Source organism: Rhinoraja longicauda, chromosome 24 (genome assembly GCF_053455715.1).
Source record: "Rhinoraja longicauda isolate Sanriku21f chromosome 24, sRhiLon1.1, whole genome shotgun sequence".
Classification (NCBI taxonomy): Eukaryota; Metazoa; Chordata; class Chondrichthyes; order Rajiformes; family Arhynchobatidae; genus Rhinoraja; species Rhinoraja longicauda.
In genome coordinates, this window is record NC_135976.1 from 2320574 (window position 1) to 2343931 (window position 23358).

General features: G+C 47.3%; 1 protein-coding gene across 3 annotated transcripts in view; it reads right to left on the reverse strand.

The window, feature by feature from the left end:
• tfeb (transcription factor EB) overlaps positions 1-23358 on the reverse strand; it is a 118216-nt gene that overhangs the window by 65488 nt on the left and 29370 nt on the right. The window contains exon 1 of one of the 3 annotated variants that reach the window (XM_078420293.1): positions 9881-9920. The exons of 1 other annotated variant lie outside the window; for it this stretch is intronic. The gene's annotated coding sequence lies outside the window, so the exon portion shown is untranslated. Of the gene's footprint in view, positions 1-9761; positions 9921-23358 lie in introns of those variants that run through there. One more of the 3 variants, XM_078420292.1, reaches the window with a different exon arrangement.

The following is a 23358-nucleotide window of genomic DNA, read 5'->3' on the forward strand; positions in this document are numbered from 1 at the left end:
CTACTTGAGTGCTTCCCTCATTCTCTATATTTCTCAAAGGCCCTGTCTGATTGCATCCTCTTAAATCTTTTTCCTTTTCTTTTTGACCATACTTACAAACTCTTTGGTCATCCAGGATTTGCTTACTTTGCCATTCTTGTCCCTCCTCACCGGAACAAGGTTCTGAACTTTGATCAACTGCTCTTTAAACAGTGCCCACGTGATAGATGTGGACTTACCCAACACCAATTGCTTCCAGTGTACCTTTCTGAGCTCCTGCCTAATAACATTGCAATTTGCCTTACTCCAAGTTAGTACCTTCCCGCAAGGTCCAGCCTTCTTCCTATTCAAAGCTATCTTAAAACCTCAGTCTGAAGAAGGGTCTCGACCCGAAACGTCACCCATTCCTTCCCTCCCGAGATGCTGCCTGACCTGCTGAGTTACTCCAGCACTTTGTGAATAAATCGATTTGTACCAGTATCTGCAGTTATTTTCTTAAAACTTAAGGAGTTGGGATCACACCACCAAAATGCTCTTCCACTCAAACACCAGTCATGTGGCCAGGCTCATTCCCGAAGTCAAGGTCCAGTGTGTTCCCTTCTCAGGTTGGACTTTCCACATGCTGTTTCAAGAAACACTCTTGGATACACACCTCACAAATTGTGTCCCATCTAACCCTTTGGCACTGAGCAAGTCCCAATCAATATTGGAGAAGCTAAAGTCACCCATTCAGACAACAGTGTTGCTTTGGCATCTTTTGGTAATATGTCTACATATCTGTTCCAGGTTCGTAGAGTATTGGGAGGTCTGTTCCAGGTTCCCTATACATTTGCAAGTTCAATGTTTGCTCTTAATTAACTTCCCACTTTGTTAACCTGCTCATCACAACTATAACACCCACCCTGGATATTATACCTGTGTGTAGGAAGGAACTGCAGATGCTGGTTTACACTGAAGATAGACACAAAATGCTGGAGTAACTCAGTGGGACAGGCAGCATCTCTGGAGAGAGGGAATGGGTGGCGTTTCGGGTCGAGACCCTTCTTCAGACTGATTATATTATATACACCTATATAATATAGGTACATATTATACCTATGTATAATAACCATCGGCCGCCCCTAGCTACGTTACAAGGATGTCTGCAAGAGAGATTTGAAGGTGCTCGACATCGACCGTACGAGATGGAGAGGTACCCTGAACCAACACCTCTAAACGGGGGAAGAGACACTGATGAACGCAGCGGCAGACAAGCGGGCACGCAGAAAGGAGCGCGGAACTTCAACAGACCAGAGACCGCACACAAATGTGACCTTTGCCACAGAGACTGTCACTCCCGCATTGGTCTCTTCAACCACGCACCCCATCATCCACTCTGCCCACGTTCACCCAGTACATCACCTGCCGTGCCAGAGACAACAAAATACTGGACATTCTATGCCAACACCAAGATGCAAATAACTCAGCACCCCTCGCCCCCTGGGGAGATCTGACCACAACATGATCCATCTCCAGCCTGTGTACAAACCTCTCGTTCACAGGCAACCAGCGGTGACCCACACAGTTAGAGGATGGTCCGAGGAGACGGAGGGGGCTCTGAGAGACTGTTTCGAAACAACTGTGTGGGGGGAACTCTGTGATCCCCATGGGGAGGACATTGACGGTCTAACCCAGTGTATCACGGACTATATTAACTTCTGTGTGGAGAACGCTGTACCCACCAGGACTGTACGGTGTTTCTCCAACAACAAACCCTGGGTCAACCCTGACATAAAGGATCTCCTTCAGGAGAAAAAGAGGGCCTTTAAGTCGGGAAATAAGGAGGAGCTGAAGGCTGTGCAAAAGGAGCTGAGGAGGAAGGTCAGAGAGGGGAAGAACAGCTACAGGAAGAAGATGGAGGACCAGCTGCAGAGGAACAACATCAGTGGAGCCTGGAGAGGCCTCAAAACCATCTCTGGGTACAAGGAACCGGACTACCAGGCCGTGGGAGGCCAGAAGTGGGTGAACGATCTGAACCTTTTCTTCAACAGGTTCGATCAGTCACCTACCCCTCCCCCTGGTCCAGTCACCCCTGCTGCAGCCCCCCTTGTCTGCACGTCCAGTACACTGCCCCACCTCCCCTCCCACAGCACTTGGGTCACAGTTACCACACACTGCTTCTGCTTCTCCTGCCCCCACCTCCTTCCCCCCCCCCCCCCCCCCCCATCATGTTCTTTGATATCTCCAGTGCATTCAACACCATCCAGCCGGGGCTTCTGGGGGACAAGCTGGAGCGTACAGGAGTGGATCACCACCTCACATCCTGGATTCTGGACTACCTCACCAACCGACCACAGTATGTGAGGACAAAGGACCTGGTCTCGGACAGGGTGGTCTGCAGCACTGGGGTTCCGCAGGGAACAGTGCTAGCGCCATTCTTGTTCACCCTGTACACTGCGGACTTCAGGCACAGCTCTGCAGACTCCTATCTACAGAAGTTCTCTGACGACTCTGCCATCGTCAGCCTCATCACGGGCGACGAGGACAGGGCGTACAGAGAACTGATCAAGGAGTTTGTGGACTGGTGCCAGCGGAACTGCCTCCGGATCAACGCGGGGGAAACCAGGGAGATGGTGGTGGATTTCCGCAGGTGCAGCCAGGTCCCCCCGACACCGGTGAACATCCAGGGAATGGACATCGAGAGGGTGGATTCTTATAAGTACCTGGGTGTCTACCTCAACAATAAACTGGACTGGACCGAAAACACCGATGCGCTATACAGAAAGAGCCAGAGCAGACTTTATCTGCTAAGGAGACTCAGGTCCTTTGGAGTGCAGGGGACACTCCTAAGGACCTTCTACAACACGGTGGTTGCATCGGCCATCTTCTATGGAGTGGTCTGCTGGAGCAGCAGCATCTCAGCGGTGGAGGTGAAGAGACTCGACAAGCTGGTCAGGAAGGCCAGCTCTGTCCTGGGCTGCCCTCTCAACTCAGTGAAGGTGGTTGGAGAGAGGAGTTTGATGGCAAAGATAACATCGCTGCTGGACAACGACTCCCACCCCATGCAGGACACTGTCACTGCACTGAGTAGCACCTTCAGTGACAGACTCCTTCACCCCAAGTGCGTGAAGGAAAGATATAGGAGGTCCTTCCTTCCCGCTGCTGTGAGACTGCACAACCAGCACTGCTCCCAGCAGACGAGTCAACAATAACAGCTAAGAACACACAGAAAACTGATGACAATTTATGTATCTTTTATTTATAATGAATGATCTCTTGCTCTCTTGCTATCCACTTTGCTGCTGTAACACTGTAAATTTCCCCGGTGTGGGATGAATAAAGGAATATATTATTATTATTATTATTATTATTCAGCCACAAGCAACACTGCTCTAGCCGAGGTGTGGAGCAAGCAGCCAACTAGGATGCATCACCCATGGTCAGCCATGACCGAGGGGGCCTAAGAAGAAGATACCTGTGTACTACCAGCCCCATCTCAGCCAACCAATGTGTGTCCTCCAGTACTTTCTGATTTGCCTAACCTTTTAAAAACTCCACTAACAGATCCTGTGAGTCCTCGCATGTTCCGACACAGATTATGAAACCATCTTCCTCTTTCTGATAGTGCGTGCCCTGCAATACACTTCCAGAGTGTTTGCATCGGGCCACAGCTGCAGCATTTACAGAGCTCACTGATTTTGTGGTCATGTGAAGATACTGTGTACTGGAGTAATTCAACAGGTCAGGCAGTATCTCTGGAGAATTGTGTAGGACGGAACTGCAGATGCTGGTTTACACTGAAGATAGACACAAAATGCTGGAGTAACTCAGCGGGACAGACAGCATCTCTGGAGAGAAAGAATGGGTAACGTTTTGGGTCAAGACCCTTCTTCAGACTGATGTTCTCTTGTGCTGACCCAGAACATCAGAGCAAAGAGCTCGAGAATAAAATTAGCAAGATGCTGGCTTCACTTTGAGGAGCGTTATCACATGATCAAGCTCCCCACTCTGATAGTTATTCACCATTCAATCGTTTCCGTCATCAGTGGGTCAAGATGTTGGAAATCACTGTCTGACAACACGATAGTTCAAGGAGGAAGTTCACCACCATCTTCTTTCTCGGGACCTAAACAAATGCAGGCCTTGTTGGTGTCTCCCACATCTCCAAGGAGTTCTCCCCCAGCAATGGGATGGATTGTACATTTAGGGTGCCACTGGCTTCGTCTCCTCTGCATTGAGCTGATCAAACTACCTGCTCTTGGAACCAGTGTGTGCAGTAAGAGGAAAACATCCACTCTCCATTGCTGTGCAAAAGCAAACAAAGTTGTTTTTTGGTGTCTTCAATGGTCTCAGATCATGGCCAAAAGCTTAACATCGCCTGTGAAATTCAGTCAATATCGTGACATTGGTGCTGGTGGGGGCCTTGCCTAGGTAATTGCTGTGGAATTCTCTGCCACAGAAGGCATTGGGGGCCAGTTCACTGGATGTTTTCAAGAGAGAGTTAGATTTAGCTCTTAGGGCTAACAGAATCAAGGGATATGGGGAGAAAGCAGGAATGGGATACTGATTTTAGATGATCAGCCATGATCATATTGAATGGCGGTGCTAGCTCGAAGAGCCGAATGGCCTACTCCTGCACATTTTTTATGTTTCTACGTGGCATGAAGTATAGATGTAGTCAATGGAAGGGAGGTTGGTTTGTGTGATGATTTGGGCTGTGCCCACAATTCCCTGCAATTCCGTGCAGTCATGGAAGGAGCTGTTCCCTAACCATCCTGATTTAAAAAAAGATCCGTTTCAAAGCAGACAGACTGTGCGAGTTAGGTGATGCCCAGTTTAAAATCTACATTGCAGTAAGAAAGAATGCAAGGAATCCACAGTTTTGTAATCTAGTGAAATATGGCCAAGAAGAAAACATAAGAGGCTTTCAGCACAGAGGGCGAGGGGGAAAGTGCGTAGGCTGCAGTACATCGTTAAGCAGAGGGCCTCACTAACACACAGCCACACAGGCCATGGTGGAACGGATAAACCAGAGGACATTTGCTAACAATACGAAAATGGAACCTTGGGATAAAAGGCACCAATTAATAAATATATTAACATGTAAAAAATAAATCAGCAGGATTAGATTAATATCCAAGCCTGTTAGACAAGTAAATAGTTCTAAACAATAAAGATAGACAGAAAAATGTTGGAGTAACTCAGCGGGACATGCAGCATCTGTGGATAGGAGCTCTTCTGCAGAAGGGTCTCGACCCGAAACGCCACCCATTCCTTCTCTCGAGAGATGCTTCCTGTCCCGCTGAGTTACTCCAGCATCTTGTGTCTGTCTTTGGTGTAAACCAGCATCTGCAGTTCCTTCCGACACAGTTCTGAACACTAACTAGTTTATGGCCCATTGGGTTTATGCAGGTAGCGCAGCGGTAGAGTTGCTGCTTTACAGCGAATGCAGCGCCAGAGACTTAGGTTCGATCCTGACTACGGGTGCTGTACTGTAAGGAGTTTGTACATTCTCCCCGTGACCTGCGTGGGTTTTCTCCGAGATCTTCGGTTTCCTCCCACACTCCAAAGACGTACAGGTATGTAGGTTCATTGACTGGGTAAATGTAAAAATTGTCCCTAGTGTGTGTAGGATAGTGTTAATAGTGTTAGTGTGCGGGGATCGCTGGGCGGCGCGGACTTGGTGGGCCGAAAAGGCCTGTTTCCGCGCTGTATATATGAAATGAAATGAAATGCAACAGTTCCTCTTTTCAAAATCAGTGGAACTTATTTTTTTTAGCTCACAATAGACAAGACAGGAAGCTGTGTTGCGGAGATAAGCAGTATGGTCAGGTAGGTGTCCAGGAAATCAATCTTTTTAAACTAAAGCAGTGGCAGGTGCACCTGAGTAAGAAAATAGCAAACGCCCTGAGAGCAACTAGTCTGACTCACTGCATACAGAAACAAACCTTCTGAATCCTAAAACCATCAGGTTTTGGATATGGATGGGGCGAACTGTACATCAACCATTACTGTACATCATCACATCACGGAAGCTGGAGAACAAGGAAAAAGGCAATGATCCCATTGCCAATCTTTCGAAATTTCTCAGCCGTAATCCTCAGTGGGTCATGGGGTTATAATTCTGATTTATCAATCACTGAGGAAAAACGATGACGAGGGTTCTGGTTTTGTGAAATTCTTCTTGAAAGGCCAGGGGTGCAAGTGCACAGTGGTGCAGTGGTTAGTGCCTGGTGTGTCGGAAGGAACTGCAGATGCTGGTTTACACCGAAGATAGACACAAAATGCTGGAGTAACTCAGCGGGACAGGCAGCATCTCTGGAGAGAAGGAATGGGTGAAGAAGGGTCTTGTCCTGAAACGTCACCCTGATGCTGCCTGTCCCACTGAGTTACTCCAGCATTTTGTATCTCCTGTCACAGCTCCCTCGGCTTGATCCTGGAATAAGGTTCTGTCTGTAAATAGCACGTTTGGTGTCAGGTAGATCTGGTTTCCTCCCGCCTCTGGCAGGATAACCCCGACTGTAGATAAAAGACAAAAGAGCTGAAAGGGAGTTAGTGGGCAGGTGAGAGGAAACGGGTTGCAAGGCTGAAGGAAAGTAAGATGGGGGAACGGGGTGGCTTTGCTGGGCACTGGCAGAGCCAAACGTCCCTGAGGTGTAATAAATGCTGCCCTGCATATTCAACAAGCCACGACACAATCACTGGAATTCCCTCTCTGAATTGGAATGCCCTCCATCCCGTTCCTCCTTTTCCAAGTGGGACAAATTCTGGTCACCTCCCCCTGAGAAGTCCTCGTGTTGCCTGATGTCAAAATTACCTGTTAATGCTCCTGAAAAAACGTTTGGTACAATGTTTTAAGGGTGCTATTGCACTGCAGAGGATGCAGAACAGATTTGCTTCAATATTGCCAGAGATTGAATATTTCAGCAAGATTGTAAAGGTTAGATTTGTTGCCCTCAGTGCAACGAAGGCTGAGGGGGGAGCATTTTGAGGTATACAAAAACTCTGAGGGGCATGACTTGGGTAGATGGTGAGATGTCTTCAACATAGGGGCCTAAGGGGGACCTTATAACCCTGATGGCATTGTAATCTGAGTCATCGAGGACCATGTCAGATGATTCTTTGAGGGTGAACCCTCGGAACTCATCCACCCCTAATGATGTACTTGGCAGTATTTAATAAATCTGCATGATCTAACTGGCTGACGATTTTGTGGGCATCTTCGACCTCTCATTAGTAAGGTCTGAGGTCCTCACCTGCATTAAAATGGCATCAAATAATATACCCAAGAAGAGTACGGTGACACGCCTCAATTACTACCGACCGTTGGCTTTGACATCCATGATGATGTTTCTAGCACTCCTCCCTCAGCTGGGAATAGGACCACTATAACTTGCCGACAGCTGCAACAGCCCAGCAACAGATGCAATCTCCTTGACTCTCCACTCTGCAATGGACCACTTGGGCAATCGGAACACATAAATCAGGTTATTGCTCATCGACTACAGCTCAACGTTCACCAGCTTCATCCATTCCAAATGTGTTATCAAACTCAGGGAACTGGGTCTCTGCTCATCCCCATGCAACTGGATCCTTGACTTCCTCATCACAATCAGTACAAATTGGCAACATCAGTCCCTCCTTGATGACAATCCACACAGGGGCACCTCAAGATTGTGTACTGGCTCCCCTACTCTGTGCACTCCAATTGTTTAGAACCATCTGCCCGAGCCGGCTGCCTGCCCCTTTTCCGGGGTTACGACCGTGCCCGGGTGGTGTTGGAGAGGGACTGCGCGCTGTCCACGGGCACCCAGGGGGATTTCAGGGACCGCTGGGCACCGCGGGGGATTGGATGCATCCTGGATGGGGATAGTTGTATAATAGTCTGAAGAAGGGTCTTGACCCGAAACATCACCCATTCCTTCTCTCCTGAGATGCTGCCTGACCTGCTGAGTTACTCCAGCATTTTGTGAATAAATACCTTCTAATTGTATAATAGTTTCATTTGGTATATTTGTTTGTATAGTATTCTGGTGGTGGGTTATGTTTTGTCTCATTGTATTGTAAATATTGTTTTTAAATAATTGAGTAAATGCAGAGTTCCATGTTAAATGGTTGCTAGTGAAAGAGTTTGCACCACATTTCAGACTCAACACAAAGAGCATCTTAAACCAAAAGCAACCACAACATTTCATTCCACTAATGCCTATTACACTAATGCAGCAAATTGCATCTTTCCTGCCTTGTAACTTGGCCAATGATTCCATCGGCAAGATTTATGTCAACACTGGGGGAAGAAAGGATTTCAGTCTTAACCTCAGAATGTTGCAAAACACTGTTCATATCATTCATTTTGTTTTATTCTGGCATATAGTCATTAATTGGATCTCTGAAAACATAATTATCGACTTGCTCATGGCAACCAACCTCTCCCAAATACAGTGACACTCGTAAGGCCATAGCATCTCTAGATCTAATTCCCAAGGTGTGGCAACTAGCATGATGTCAGAGAGTTAACTGACTCACAACATCCCAGTGTTAATGGTCCTCCATGCCATTCTTAAGTGGGTAACCTTTATGAGTCAGCCAAGCCAGGGTTACGCCATCAGCTGGACCCAAATTCCGGAGTAATTCAGCGGGACTCTGGAGAGAAGGAACGGGTGACATTTCGGGTCGAGACCCTTCTCAGACCCTGTATCTGCAGTTCCATCCTACACATTACTCAATCAGCCGTTCAACTGAACCACTTAACCATCAAGTTCCTGTATCCAACTTTGATAGATGCGGATGGAAGAGTTGCAAGCACTCTGATTGATTTAGCCCTCTTCTCCAGAGTTTAGATTTTTTTTTTAGATTTAGAGATACAGCGCAGAAACAGGCCCTTCGGCCCACCGGGTCCGTGCCGCCCAGCGATCCCTGCACATTAACACTATCCTACACACACTAGGGACAATTTTTACATTTGCCCAGCCAATTAACCTACATACCTTTACGTCTTTGGAGTGTGGGAGGACACCGAAGATCTCGGAGAAAACCCACGCAGGTCACGGGGAGAACGTACAAACTCCGTACAGATGGCTGTGGATAGAAGCCCCAGTCCAGCCACATGATGCTGGAACACATTCCTGCGTACAGGTGATCGTTGGTCGACACGGACGCAGTGGGCCAAGGGGCCTGTTTCTATTCTGTAGCTCCAAACTAAAAGTACTGTAGCTCACAGTGAGTGCCACATTGTTGGAATTACCACCTGTTGGATAAGATGTTAGCTGTGGCAGTGTGTGTCAGGTGGAACTGTCCCATTGAACGACGTTAAGGTAAAATAGCCGAGCTGCCTCCCTGTGTGTCCCGGCCCGGACCCATTCCTCAAAAGACATCACAAAACTGACCATTTGCACGTTACCAGGTTGTTGTTTGTGGAAACTTGCTGCGTGCCAATCAACACCAGAGCTCCTACCTTGCAACAGTGATTACATTTCAAAACTACTCATCAAAGACGGAACATAGAAAATAGGTGCAGGAGGAGGCCATTTGGCCCTTCGAGCCAGCACTGCATGAAAACATGAACATGTTGAACCTCAAACATCAAACATGTTTCCCTCACCATAGTTGCTGCCTGACCTGCTGAAAGTTTCTGTTTGTATAACATTTCAGTAGGATTGGCTCTGAAGCACTTTGTGATTGCACGATTCTTAAAGCTACAATACAAGTGAAGCTTGTTCTTTCCCAATGAGAAGATCGGCTTACACAGTGCAGCTTTCCATTCGCAAATAAAGAGAAGTGGTTAGAAGACTTGAAACAATTACCTCCTTTATGCTGCAGTCCCGACGTTTCAATGCTGCACCCCTGTCGACGTTCCTACTTCATATATATCAGGCTTTCTGAAATCTCCAAAGGCTGCAAAAGAAAGGTTTAGTGGGAATACCTCAGTGAGCCGGGAAAGACGAAGTCTGCTGATTCCCCTCTGTCGTTCCCATAAACTGCACAGCTGACACTCCGCAAGGTCACTGAAAGTTATGATATTGCTCAGGACCTTCCCACTTCTTGAAATGCCTCAACAAGAACAGGCAATGTTCTGCCGCACAATAAAGGAAGCCCAAGATCTCAATATCGCAGTTAACTCATTGTGGACCGTTGTACTCCTTCACACAAATCCTGCCGCTGCTTGGTTTTGTGCAGTGCTTGCTCAGGTGAAGTGGTTGGTCTGCCCCTGAGATGAGAAGGTGGAGCCAGTGGAAACCACGGCTTGCATTTTCTGTCTATCAAGCTACATGCTGGGTGTTTTGAAGGAGTTAGGACCAAGGAACGACCATGATATGGCTGCCAGGACAGAGTTATTATGGTACAGCCTCAGTGCATCACAGGATTCTTTTAGGCTTTTTAAGAATCTATTTTTAACCTGAACTGTATTTACTATGTAAATCGACTGGTGTCAACGCTGGCCTGGTGAAACTGCATCATAAACAAAACAGACAGTGCTTGCTGAGATTCTTCACATACTCAATTCAAAAACAATCTCTCAGTTATTCATCGCTCCTGGTGGTTTTGGTTTAAGTTCACTCCCAGTTCAATCCATGTTTTAATGCCACATGATCTGAACTTTGTGCTCTCGTGTTGAGGCGGAAAGAATTCAGCAAGCATCCTTGCCATCTTGTAAAGTTGTACGTCCTTCTAAGACTAAAGGCCAGAGGCTCAGATCAATACCTCTGCTGCCAGTGCAACGTTATTGTAGCTCCTCTGTCTGTGCCAGAGTGCCAGTGCCACTCACTGCCAGTGCAATGTTATTTTAGCTCCTCTGTCTGTGCCACAGAGCGCCAGTGCCTCTCACTGCCAGTGCATTGTTATTGCAGCTCCTCTGTCTGTTCCAGAGCGCAAGTGCCTCTCACTGCCAGTGCAATGTTATTGTAGCTCCTCTGTCTGTGCCACAGAGCGCCAGTGCCTCTCACTGCCAGTGCAATGTTATTGTAGATCCTCTGTGCCACAGATGCCAGTGCCTCTTACTGCCAGTGCAATGTTATTGTAGCTCCTCTGTCTGTGCCACAGAGTGCCAGTGCCTCTCACTGCCAGTGCAATGTTAATGTAGCTCCTCTGTCTGTGCCTCTCACTGCCAGTGCAATGTTATTGTAGCTCCTGTCTGTGCCACAGAGCGCCAGTGCCTCTCACTGCCAGTGCAATGTCATTGCAGCTCCTCTGTCTATGCCAGAGCGCCAGTGCCTCTCACTGCCAGTGCAATGTTATTGTAGCTCCGCTGTCTGTGCCACAGAGCGCCAGTGCCTCTCACTGCCAGTTCAATGTTATTGTAGCTCCTCTGTCTGTGCCAGAGAGTGCCAGTGCCTCTCACTGCCAGTGCAACACTCCCTTCATTTCAGCCTCCCAAAAACCAACATTCTTTTGGTATTAGAAGAAGGGTCTCTACCCGTAACGTCACCCATTCCTTCTATCCAGAGATGCTGCCTGTCCCGCTGAGTCGCTCCACTTTTTTGTGTCTATCGTCCGTGTAAACCAACATCTGCAGTTCCTTCCTACACATTCTTTTGGTTCACAGTTCAGTTTAGTTTATTGCCACGTGTACCGAGGTACAGTGAAAAGCTTTTGTTGCGTGCTATCCTGTCAGCGGAAAGACAATACATGGTTACAATCGAGCCATTCACAGTGTATAGATACATGTATAGATACATGAAAAGGGAATAATGTCTAGTGCAAGGTAAAGAAAGCCAGCAAAGTCCAATCAAGGATAGTCCGAGCGAGGGTCACCACGAGGTAGTTAGTAGTTCAGCACTGCTCTCTGGTTGTGGTAGGATGATTCAGTTGCCTGATAACAGTGGTGCATCCAGAGGCAGTGACACTCCCTTGGCATTTTCAACCAGACTTCATCAGAAATGTGTAGGAACGAACTGCAGATACTGGTTCACACCAAAGATAGACCCAAAATGCTGGAGTAACTCAGCGGGACCGGCAGCATCTCTGGAGAGAAGGAATGGGTGACGTTGCGGGTCTGAAGAAGGGTCTGGACCCGAAACGTCACCCATTTCTTCTCTCCAGAGATGTTGCCTGTCCCGCAGAGTTACTTCATTAGAAATGCTGCTTTGACAGTGTGGCAATCCCTCAGCATTGCCTGGGAAGGATGAGCTCACATTTCATGCTCAAGCCTTTGCTGCTTGGTCTAAATGCACAGACCTCTGACCCTGATGTGAGAATGCTGCCACTCTCCAGATGGGCATTTATAACCACGAATTTCTGATTAATAATGGAAATGGTTCCCAAAAAAAAGCAATCTTTAGCAATAAACAATTATTTTAAAAATTAAATATTACGTAGCAATATAAATATAGGATCGGAAACTCCCCAAGCTACTAGTGGAACCAAAGGTGAGGGAGGCTTCAGACATTTCCAGTCTTCTATTTTGAGGTTTTATTTCCTATTTTCCAAAATCTAAAATCTGCTGATGACTGGGAAAAAAAGTCACGTATCGTCATCCCACAGAATGAGTCAGTGCCATTTCGACCTTCACAGAAACTCGTGTCCACATTCAGCCAAGGGTGCAAGCTACACCCGCAGCTCGGTGACAATTACAGGACAAGGAGCAACTTGCTCAACAAGAAACCCAGAAGTAGCAAGACATAAAGTCTACAAGATGGACACAAAAAGCTGGAGCAACTCAGCGGGTCAGACAGCATCCCTGGAGAAGAGGAATGGGTGACCTTTCAGTTCAGTTCGGCTCAGTTTAGTTTATTGTCACGTGTACAGTGAAAAAGCTTTTGTTCGTGCTATCAAGTCAGCAGAAAGACAATACATGATTACAATCGAGCCATTTACAGTGTATAGATACATGATAAGGGAGTAACGTTTAGTGCAAGGTAAAGCCAGTAAAGTCTGATCAAGGTTAGTCCGAGGGTCACCAAAGTGATGGATAGTAGTTCAGCACTGCTCTCTGGTTTGGGGTCAAGACCCTTCTTCAGATGTGAAACATCACCTATTCCTTCTGAATTCCCATAATATTCGGATCTGAAGAAGGGTCTCGACCTGAAAGGCCACCTATTCCTTCTCTCCAGGGACGCTGCCTGTTCCACTGAGTTACTCCAGGCGGCACGGTGGCGCAGCGGTAGAGTTGCTGCTTTACAGCGAATGCAGCGCCGGAGACTCAGGTTCGATCCTGACTACGGGTGCTGTACTGTAAGGAGTTTGTACGTTCTCCCCGTGACCTGCGTGGGTTTTCTCCGAGATCTTCGGTTTTCTCCCACACTCCAAAGACGTACAGGTATGTAGGTAAATTGGCTGGGTAAATGTTAAAAAAATTGTCCCTAGTGTGTAGGATAGTGTTAATAGTGTTAGTGTGCGGGGATCGCTGGGCGGCGCGGACTTGGTGGGCCGAAAAGGCCTGTTTCCGCGCTGTATATATATGATATGATAAGATGATATGATGATATGATATTTTGTGTCTATCTTTGTTTTAACCAGCATCTGCAGTTCCTTCCACACAAAAGATTCACAAACCTCCTCTTCCATCGATAACAATCGTGGAATTTACTCCAGTGCCACTTTCCCTCTCCATAGTACGTCATGTCTGAAACCCACCCCATCTGATTCTTGGAAGTGTACAGCAATTGAACATCTGCAGCCCTCTGAACCATAACCAAACTCATTCATTTCGGAAACAATGCATCACCCACTTGCCAGCAGTTGGTAACCCAGGCTATCCTTTTCCAAAAATATCCCGGCTGGACTCAAATCAAGTTAACAATTCTAGATCACATTCATCCTGTATATGTCAATGTTTTGTTTAATTTAGTTTAGAGATACAGCGCGGAAACAGGCACTTTGGCCCACCAAGTCCGCGCCGACCAGCGATCCCCGCACACTAACACTATCCTCTGCACACTAGGGGCAGTTTACATTTACACCAAGCTCATTAGCCTACAAACATGTATATCTTTGGAGTGTGGGAGGAAACCAGGAAAAAACCTATGCAAGTCATGGGGAGAAAGTAAAAACTTCCTACAGACAGCACCCACAGTCAGGATTGAACCCGGGTCTCTGGTGTTGAGAACGCTGTAAGGCAGCAGCTCTACCACTGTGCCACCGTGCCACTGTTGGATGGGGGTATCAAATGTAATATTTCCAATGAAGAATCTTTAACTCCACAGTCATAGGGCACAGAAATAGGCCCTTCGGCCCAGCATGACTGTGCCACTAGTTATTTGACTTGCTGACACATTCCAGCATTTATTTCCTGTTTTTATTTCAGATTTCCAGCATCTGGAGCTATTAGCTTTAAATAATGTTTCTAAACCTGCAGGCAAGATGCAAGTGAGAGTTGAGGGGAGGATGCAAAGAAGTTTCAAAGTCTTTTAGGCAAGATGAATGAGTGGCGTTGAAATCCATGGCAGGCACAGACGGCATTGATATGTGGGAACTCATCCATCAATGGAAAAAGCAGGAATGCCCAGACAGATTTAACCAATGATGTGTGTCGCAAGGAACTGCAGATGCTGGTTTAAACCGAAGATAGACACAAAATGCTGGAGTAACTCAGCAGGACAGGCAGCATCTCTGGAGAGAAGGCATGGGTGATGTTTCGGGTCAAGACCCTTCTTCAGACTGATGTCAGGGGAGAGGGAGACACATAGATAAGGAAGTATAAATTGTGAAAACAGGACAAAGGGAATGGAGATCAAGGAAAATGTAGAATGGATCATTGTTAGCTGGGAGCGATTGATAAATACATCTCTTGATGCTGCTGAACACATCATCAGTGATGTAACCTGGGGTCATTCGGGTCTTTCAACATCAGCCACCCTTGCCCGGGCGACCCAGCCGTGGTTGATCAGACCACGACTTGTGTTCAGATGGCATTTGCTCCTCCCCATGGACCTCCTCTCCTGATCCAAAGCCATCTCCAAGCTTTCTCCGCTGCCTCTGTGGTGTTCTTGATAGCTCTTCTCCTCTCCATTCCGGTGATGCCCAGTGCACTCAAGGCTTTGTAGAGCGATTGCCCTGCAAAACCTCTACAGCCAACCTCGATGGGCATCCACCTTGCCTTCCAGCCCTGCTTACGGCAATCTATGACCAGCTCTTCGTACTTGGTCTTCTTCGTCTCGTGGACCTCCTCCAGACGCTCCTCCCACGGTACTCTCAGTTCCAACTAGACGATGTTTTAGGTCGCCTCTGAGACCAAGAGGATGTGTGGCCTCAGGGTGGTCATGGCGATGTGCCGTGGGGACTTCAGCTGTTTCACCAGGTCTACAGAAAGTTGCCAGTCCCACGCAGTCGCCAGGATTGCCGACGGGTTCTTGGCTGCTGTGGTTCTTCGCAGCTGCACTCCAGCCTTCACAAAAGTGATCGTCTGGGTGGTGAGGCGAGCTCGTCTGCAGCTGCTGATTCCCATACTGATGGCTTCTGCAATGGGTTTCAGAACCTGGTCGTGACACCAGGTGTACCAGCCCTGCCCAAGAGCCTTTGGGCAGCAGCTCAGGATGTGTTGGAAGGTAACAACAAAGCAAACAGAGATAAAATGTAGTTGGGTACACTAAGACTGGTCGGAGAACTGGGAAGGAGGAAGGATGGAGAGAGAGGGAAAGCAAGGGTTACATGATGTTAGAGGTCAATATTCATACCAGTTTTTGCCAAGACTGGAGGCACTCCGAGACCATTTACAAGTTATCTAGAAGTGAGTGTCGGTGAGTGGACACATCAGCGGGAAGTCAGTGGGAGTGTTGGCATGACGCACATTAACTGGAAATGTTTTCTCACAAAGCAGCAGTCAAAGAAGCCACCGTGTGAATGCTGCTCTTTGCTGTCATCTAAAGGGGTCCTTGATGAATTCACATCTGCAGCTGTCCGTGCCGCTCCGTGCGGACAATGGGGTGAACTGATTCCCGCTCAAAGTGGTACCCAGCTCCACACTGCCAAAGACCACGGGGCACAATGTGGGTATCAGTGCATCAGTGCTACCCACCAGACACTCAGCAAATCTGATACCTACTGCAGCCGCCAGCCACACACACTGTCAGTGAAGCCAGCTCAGTGTTTGAAATTATCCTTGTGCGGACTCAGTTCAGACACAAAATCCACTCAACATACAACACATTGACAAGCTGATTCCAAACAGTGCTGTCTCTCAGTTGCAAAGGGTGCACCTCTCCGCAGGGGACTGTTCCAGAGGGAGCACCCATCTGCAGAGGACTGTTCTAGAGGGTGCACCTCTCTCTCAGGGGGACTGTTCTAGAGCGTGCACCTCTCCACAGGGGGACTGTTCCAGAGGGAGCGCCCCTCTGCAGAGGACTGTTCTAGAAGGCGCACCTCTCTCTCAGGGGGACTGTTCTAGAGCGTGCACCTCCCCCCGCAGGGGACTGTTCTAGAGGGTGCACCTCTCCACAGGGGGCTGTTCTAGAGCATGCACCTCTCTCTCAGGGGGACTGTTCTAGAGGGTTAACCAGTCCACAGGGGGGCTGTCCTAGAGGGTGCACCTCTCCACAGGGGACTGTTCTAGAGCGTGCACCTCTCCCTGCAGGGGACTGTTCTAGGGGGTTAACCTCTCCACAGGGGGACTGTTCTAGAGCGTGCACCTCTCCACAGGGGGGCTGTTCTAGAGCGTGCACCTCTCCACAGGGGGACTGTTCTAGAGCGTGCACCTCTCCACAGGGGGACTGTTCTAGAGCGTGCACCTCTCCACAGGGGGTTGTTCTAGAGAGTGCACCTCTCCACAGGGGGCTGTTCTAGAGCATGCACCTCTCTCTCAGGGGGACTGTTCTAGAGGGTTAATCGGTCCACATGGGGGGCTGTCCTAGAGGATGCACCTCTCCACAGGGGACTGTTCTAGAGCGTGCACCTCTCTCTCAGGGGGACTGTTCTAGGGGACTAACCAGTCCACAGGGAGACTGTTCTGGAGGGTGCACCTCTCTGTGGGGGACCGTTCCAGATGGTGCACCTCTCCACAGGGGTCTGTTCTAGAGGGGGCACCTCTCCCCACAGGGGTCTGTTCGTAGAGGGTTAACTGGTCCACAGGGAGACTGTTCTGGAGGGTGCACTTCTCCACAGGGGGCTGTTCTAGAGCGTGCACCTCACTCCGCGGGGGACCGTTCCAGATAGTGCACCTCTCCCAGGAAGCTGGCGTGGGGGTAGGGGGACACTGTTCCAGGTTGCGTGAGATTTAGAAATGTTTTATTTTGTTCACTTGTCCAATCCAAGGATTTGAATGTATTGAAAAGCTGAATGTAAAGCAGCCACAAACCCACGCAGACAGTCAGTGCCTTCAAATTCAATCATTTGGAGAAAAGTGAGATTTTTGCATTAAAATATCTCATGAAGTGATGAGGTTGAAAACTGAAAATGACCTGTAAACATGCAGAACCACTTACTGCATGTTTATCAATAAATGTTCGTATCCTTTTATTCTGAGGCTGTGCCCTCTGGTCCCAGACTCTCCCACTAGTGGAAACATCCTCTCCGCATCCACTCTATCCAGGCTTTTCACTATTCGGTAAGTTTCAATGAGGTCCCCCCTCATTCTTCGAAACGCCAGTGAGTAGAGGCCCAGAGCCATCAAACATTCATCTGCATGTGCTCTGGAGGCCAAGTCATTGGGTATTGTTAAAGCAGAGATTGATAGGTTCTTAATTATATTGATAGGTTCTTGATTAGTAAGGGTGTCAAAGTATACGGGGAGAAGGTAAGAGAAAGGGGATGAGAAGGAAAGGTAGATCAGGCATGATTGAATGGTAGAGACTAACACAGGCATTTGCAGCTTGCCAACACACACACAGGGCTTGTGGAATTCCCCATTATTTGGCAATCTCATGACCAACTTCTGCCTTGTTGAAAAATATAAAATACTGCACCCTGGTGGAAATTGTAAAATAAACAGAAGCCAAGTCGAAAGTACTTCCCCAGCGGCATGAGTGGATATCTGCCACACGCTGGGACACACAAGACCAGTCCCTCTGAGCAAAACCCTCAGTCACTGGCTGGTGGGTGAGCACATGCAGAAAATCAATCACCTTCAGATAACGCAATTCATTCCTGGGATCACCCTTCATTTCAAACTAAACATTGATTAAATCTGATGACCTTGCAACCCTTATTAGGAGAAGTCCTTTCATGAAGTGCGGGCCAGAGATAGATTTCTATAATTACGGCACTTTATGGCAGATTATCCACCTTAAATGCCCTTCCCTAGGTGGCTGCAATATTATAGCTAGTACATTCAATTGATCTGTTGATTCAAATGTGATTCATACGAAGGCGGCCTCTTGTTATACAGTCACACGGCATAAAACAGGCCCTTCAGCCCACCGTGTCCATGCTGCCCATTGCGTGATGGGTATATGGAATGAGCAGACAGTGATGGGTAAATGGAATGAGCTACCTGAAGAGGTAGTTGAGGGAGGTACTATCAACAATATTTAATATACATTTGGACAAGTATATGGATAGGAAGGGTTCAGAGGCATCAAGGCCAAACACGGGCAGGTAGGTGTACTTGTGCCGGTGGGGCATCTTGGTCGACTTGGGCAAGTTGGGCCGAAGGGCCTGTTTCCGTGCTGTATGAATCTATGGCTCCATTTGTTGTTGATAGTAATGCCATTCACCAGAGCTTGGTCTGCAGCCTACTCTGTGATCCCATTCACCAGAGCTTGGTCTGCAGCCTACTCTGTGATCCCATTCACCAGTGCTTGGTCCATTGCCGACTCTGCCTGGAGTTTCAGATGCCCAATCAGATGCATCTTATATGTTGCAAATACCTACATTCATCAACTTTTCAGGGCTTATGGGGAGAAGGCAGGAGAATGGGGTTAGGAGGGAGAGATAGATCAGCCATGATTGAATGGCGGGGCAGACTTGATGGGCCGAATGGCCTAATTCTGCTCCTATCACATGACCTTGTGTACCATGTTCCAGATTTCAATCAGTCTCTTGGGTGAAAATTTATTTCTCGGACTCCCTCTTGTTCCTCACCTTTAACCTATGTCCTCTGTTCTTGATCCTCTACCATGGGGAAGTATTTAAATTGTTTGTTTCAAATTACAGAATAAATCATATTTCTTAGCAAAATAATTAACAGGGGCTGAGCTGTGCTTGTTATTGGTCAGCCTCATGACATCCTTTCAGAATCCAGTGCCAACACTTTTACGTTCCACAAGTCAACAAACTCCCATTGTACATCAGCATAACTTATTTAGAAAGCAGCTGGGCGATTAACTTCAGAATATAAATGCTTTCTTGTCTCCACTTTCATGAAATGATGACAGTCATCGTTTTATTAGAAGCTATTTTATTAGAGTCATGCAGCGGACAAACAGGCCCTTCGGCCCAATGTTTCCATGCCATCAAAGATATCCCATCTACACTTGTCCCACCTGCCCGCGTTGTCCCATATCCCTCTAAACCTTTCCTATCCATGTATCTGTCCAAATGCCTCATCGCTCTGAACTCAGCATAAAATTCCAAGTATCCAACAACACAACATCTCTCCAGTCTCCTCTGTGCTACAATCAAGATCCAATCATAACATTGCTCACTCAATTCCTCCCTCCGATTGACTTCAATTGCTGACTCACTACGTTTCTCCCAGTTTGTAGTCACTGGGCTTATCCCACTGGACAGTTTGGTCATAGAGTACAATTGCTTGGTCTGGGATTAGACGTGGGATAAGTCATAATGGGATAGGACCCATAACAAGAGTCTGAAGAAGGGTCTCGACCCGAAACGTCACCCATTCCTTCTCTCCAGAGATGCTTCCTGTCACGCTGAGTTACTCCAGCATTTTGCATCTATCTTAGAGTCATAACTAGCCAGACTGGAAGACAAAAAATCAAAAGTGGGGGAAATGTTGAAATAAACACCATTCAGGAAGCACTGAGAAGTGAATTTTCAGTGTATTGTACAGTCTGAATAAATTCAGAAGCATACCAGATTCTGCCAGTATCCTAACTCCAACAAAGGCCCATTCATCCATCACTCCGATGTTATTAATGTCCGCATCAGCACAGGCGATGCCTGAACTTGCTATGAGGATAGGCAGGCTACAGTCTGTGCATCACAAAAAACATTCTGCTTGGTGATTTAACTGGTTATTGTAAACTGCCCATGGCAGAGTTAGCTGGGGGGAGAATTGGGCATTCGAGAGTGGATAGGTTCCCAGGAATGGGTGGGAGAATCGGATTGTTCTGAGAACCAGCTTGGAGTTGGTAGTTATATCATGAGAAATCTAAATGTGGACTACTCTTCCACAAGTTTACGTGGAGCAGACAGAGCAGATATTGCGCTAGTTGTAAGTATGTTGCCACAGAGACTTGATGCCAAGTATTTCTACTCAGGGGAAAGGAAGCAGGTAGAATAAAACCATGGCTAGAATAAACTCAGCGATCCTCCTCAGCAGCCGCCTGCTCATCTATCAGTCCCACCGACTGTGCAGAGTCCACTTTCTATTCAGGGATTTCCAAATTATAAGGCAAATGGTAAAATAATTTCTTTCCTTAAGAAAACGAGTCAACCTCTTCCATCTTGTCTGCTAGTGAGCACTGGCCTTAATCACACCGCTGACACCAACATGAACAAGGTCTGAAGAAGGGTCTCGGCCCGTAACGTCACCCATTCCCCTTTTGTCTTCTCCCCCACCTTTCCCTTGGCGCTCATCACCACATCCATTCTTCTCACTCACACCAGACACATCTGCCATTCAACCCCTCTTCTAGCTGGCTTTTGCCCCATCCCTCCCCTTCACCTTCTTCCAGCTATCTCCACTCTACTACATCAGTCTTGTTGAGTCTCATTGTCTGTAACTCGTTCTCACCTAGCCCACAGCTAACAATGGTCTGTTGCCTTTATCGTTACATTTCTGCATATCTCTCATCCATTTGTTCCATATCTCTCTACATCACCGTCTATATCTCTCGTTTCCCTTTCCCCTGACTCTCTGTCTGAAGAAGGGTCTCGACCTGAAACGTCACCAATTCCTTTTCTCCAAAGATGTTGTCTGATCCATTTAAGTTACTCCATCTTCGGTTTAAACCAGCATCTGCAGTTCCCTGCTGCACATTTAGGCCTGTCCATTCCCTCCACGGATGCCGCCTGACCCGCTGAGTCCCTCCGACAGCTTATGTTTGCTCACAGTTCCAACATCCGCAGTCTCTGGTGTCTGCAACTTTCATTGATCAGTAGAATAATTAGTAAGATTTTCATGTGACTTTCATTGGCAGCAGAGCCTTCCAGCCCAGAGCAGAGAGAGAGAGAGAGAGAGCTTCAGTTCCGTTCAGTTCAGTTCAGTTTAGTTTATTGTCACGTGTACCGAGGTACAGTGAAAAACATTTTGTTGCGCGTTAACCAATCAGCAGAAAGACAATAGATGATTACAATCGAGCCATTTACAGTGTACAGAAACATGATAAGGGAATAAGTATAAGAAAATAACTGCAGATGCTGGTACAAATCGAAGGTATTTATTCACAAAATGCTGGAGTAACTCAGCGGGTCAGGCAGCATCTCAGGAGAGAAGGGATGGGTGACGTTTCGGGTCGAGACCCTTCTTCAGACTGATAAGGGAATAACGTTTAGTGCAAGGTAAAACCAGCAAAGTCCGATCAAGGATAGTCCGAGGGTCACCAATGACATAGACAGTAGTTCAGGACTGCTCCCTGGTTGTGGTAGGATGGTTTAGTTGCCTGATAACAGCTGGGAAGAAACTGTCCCTGAATCTGGAGGTGTGCATTCTCACACTTCTATACCTTTTGCCTGATGGGAGAGGGGAGAAGAGGGAGTGGCCAGGGATTATTTTATGGGTGAAAGATGTGACGACATGGTAAGAAAGCAGATAACAGGGATGAAGAGAAACTGGGGTTAGGAACATAGTGAGAAAGCGGATAACAGGGATGAAGAGAAACTGGGGTTAGGAACATGGTGAGAAGGGAAGGTAGAGATGGGTGGGTGTTTTTTTAAAAAGAAGGCAATAGATTTGATTGAATTAAAAACCTTTCCGAGATAGTTTAGTTTAGATTTACAGCGTGGAAACAGCCCTTTCAGCCCATTGAGTCGGCACCGACCAGCGATCCCTGCACAGTAACACTTCCCTACACACACTAAGGACAATTTACCTTTATACCAAACTTACTAACCTACAAACTTGTACGTCTTTGGAGTGTGGGAGGAAACCAAAGATCTCGGAGAAAACCCACGCGGTCACGGGAAGAACGTACAAACTCCGTGCAGACAGCACCCATAGTCGGGATCGAACCCGGGTCTCTGACGCTGCAAGCGCTGTAAGGCAGCAACTCTACCGCTGCACCACCGTGCCGCCCACCGTTCCGAATTATCCTGGTTGTTTCATCTACTTCTATGTCCTGAGTCACTCTCACAGGATGCTCCTTCACAATGGCCAGTACAGCTAAATCTTCCTCCCTCTTAAACATAGAAACATAGAAAATAAGTGCAGGAGGAGGCCATTTGGCCCTTCGAGCCAGCACCGCCATTCATTATGATCATGGCTGATCATCCACAATCAGTAACCCGTCCCTGCCTTCTCCCCATATCCCTTGATTCCACTAGCCCCTAGAGCTCTATCTAACTCTCTTTTAAATTCATCCAGTGAATTGGCCTCCACTGCCCTCTGTGGCAGAGAATTCCACAAATTCACAACTTTCTGGATGAAAAAGTTTTTTCTCATCCCAGTTTTAAATGGCCCGGCCTCCCCTTTATTCTTGGACTGTGGCCCCCGGTTCTGGTCTCCCCCAACATTGGGAACATTTTTCCTGCATCTAGCTTGTCCAGTCCTCTTCCCTATTTTCTCTTCGTCTCGGTGCATTCACTGCACACTGGGTTTGAAATCCTTTCACGTGCTGATTCCCCGGTAGTCTGCAGGGCATGTGCCAAGCTGTCACAGTCAGGCCCCACAGGCACAATCTGTTGAGGACTAATTCCAGAATACAATCGGTAGTAAACATATTTATGTGACCTTTACACAGAAATCCATCTAATGTGCTTTCTCATCAATCGAGGTATTATCAAATGAAGAAGTGCCAAAACTTATAGCCTCAAAGATCTGGTTATTAAAGCTTTAAAAAGCAAATATTAAAAAGCATTTATCAACTTGCCTTATCAAAAACAAGTGGCGAGGTCAGGCCAACTGATGTGCTCCCAATCTACCCCAGGGAACTCCATTGGGAAATATCCACCTACGGGTGTTTATCTATTCCTGTCGCTTCTTAATAAAATGTATTGGTTTGTTGTAGTTTGTTGTACCAAGATACGGTGAAAATCTTTGTTTGCGTGCTATCCAGACAGGCCATACCGTACGGGATTACAATCAAAGATAGATGCATTTAGAAGCATTTAGATGCATTTAGAAGCACATAATATTAAAATAAGTAAAGTCATTTGAAGATACCATAAAATACTTGTGTTTACCCAATT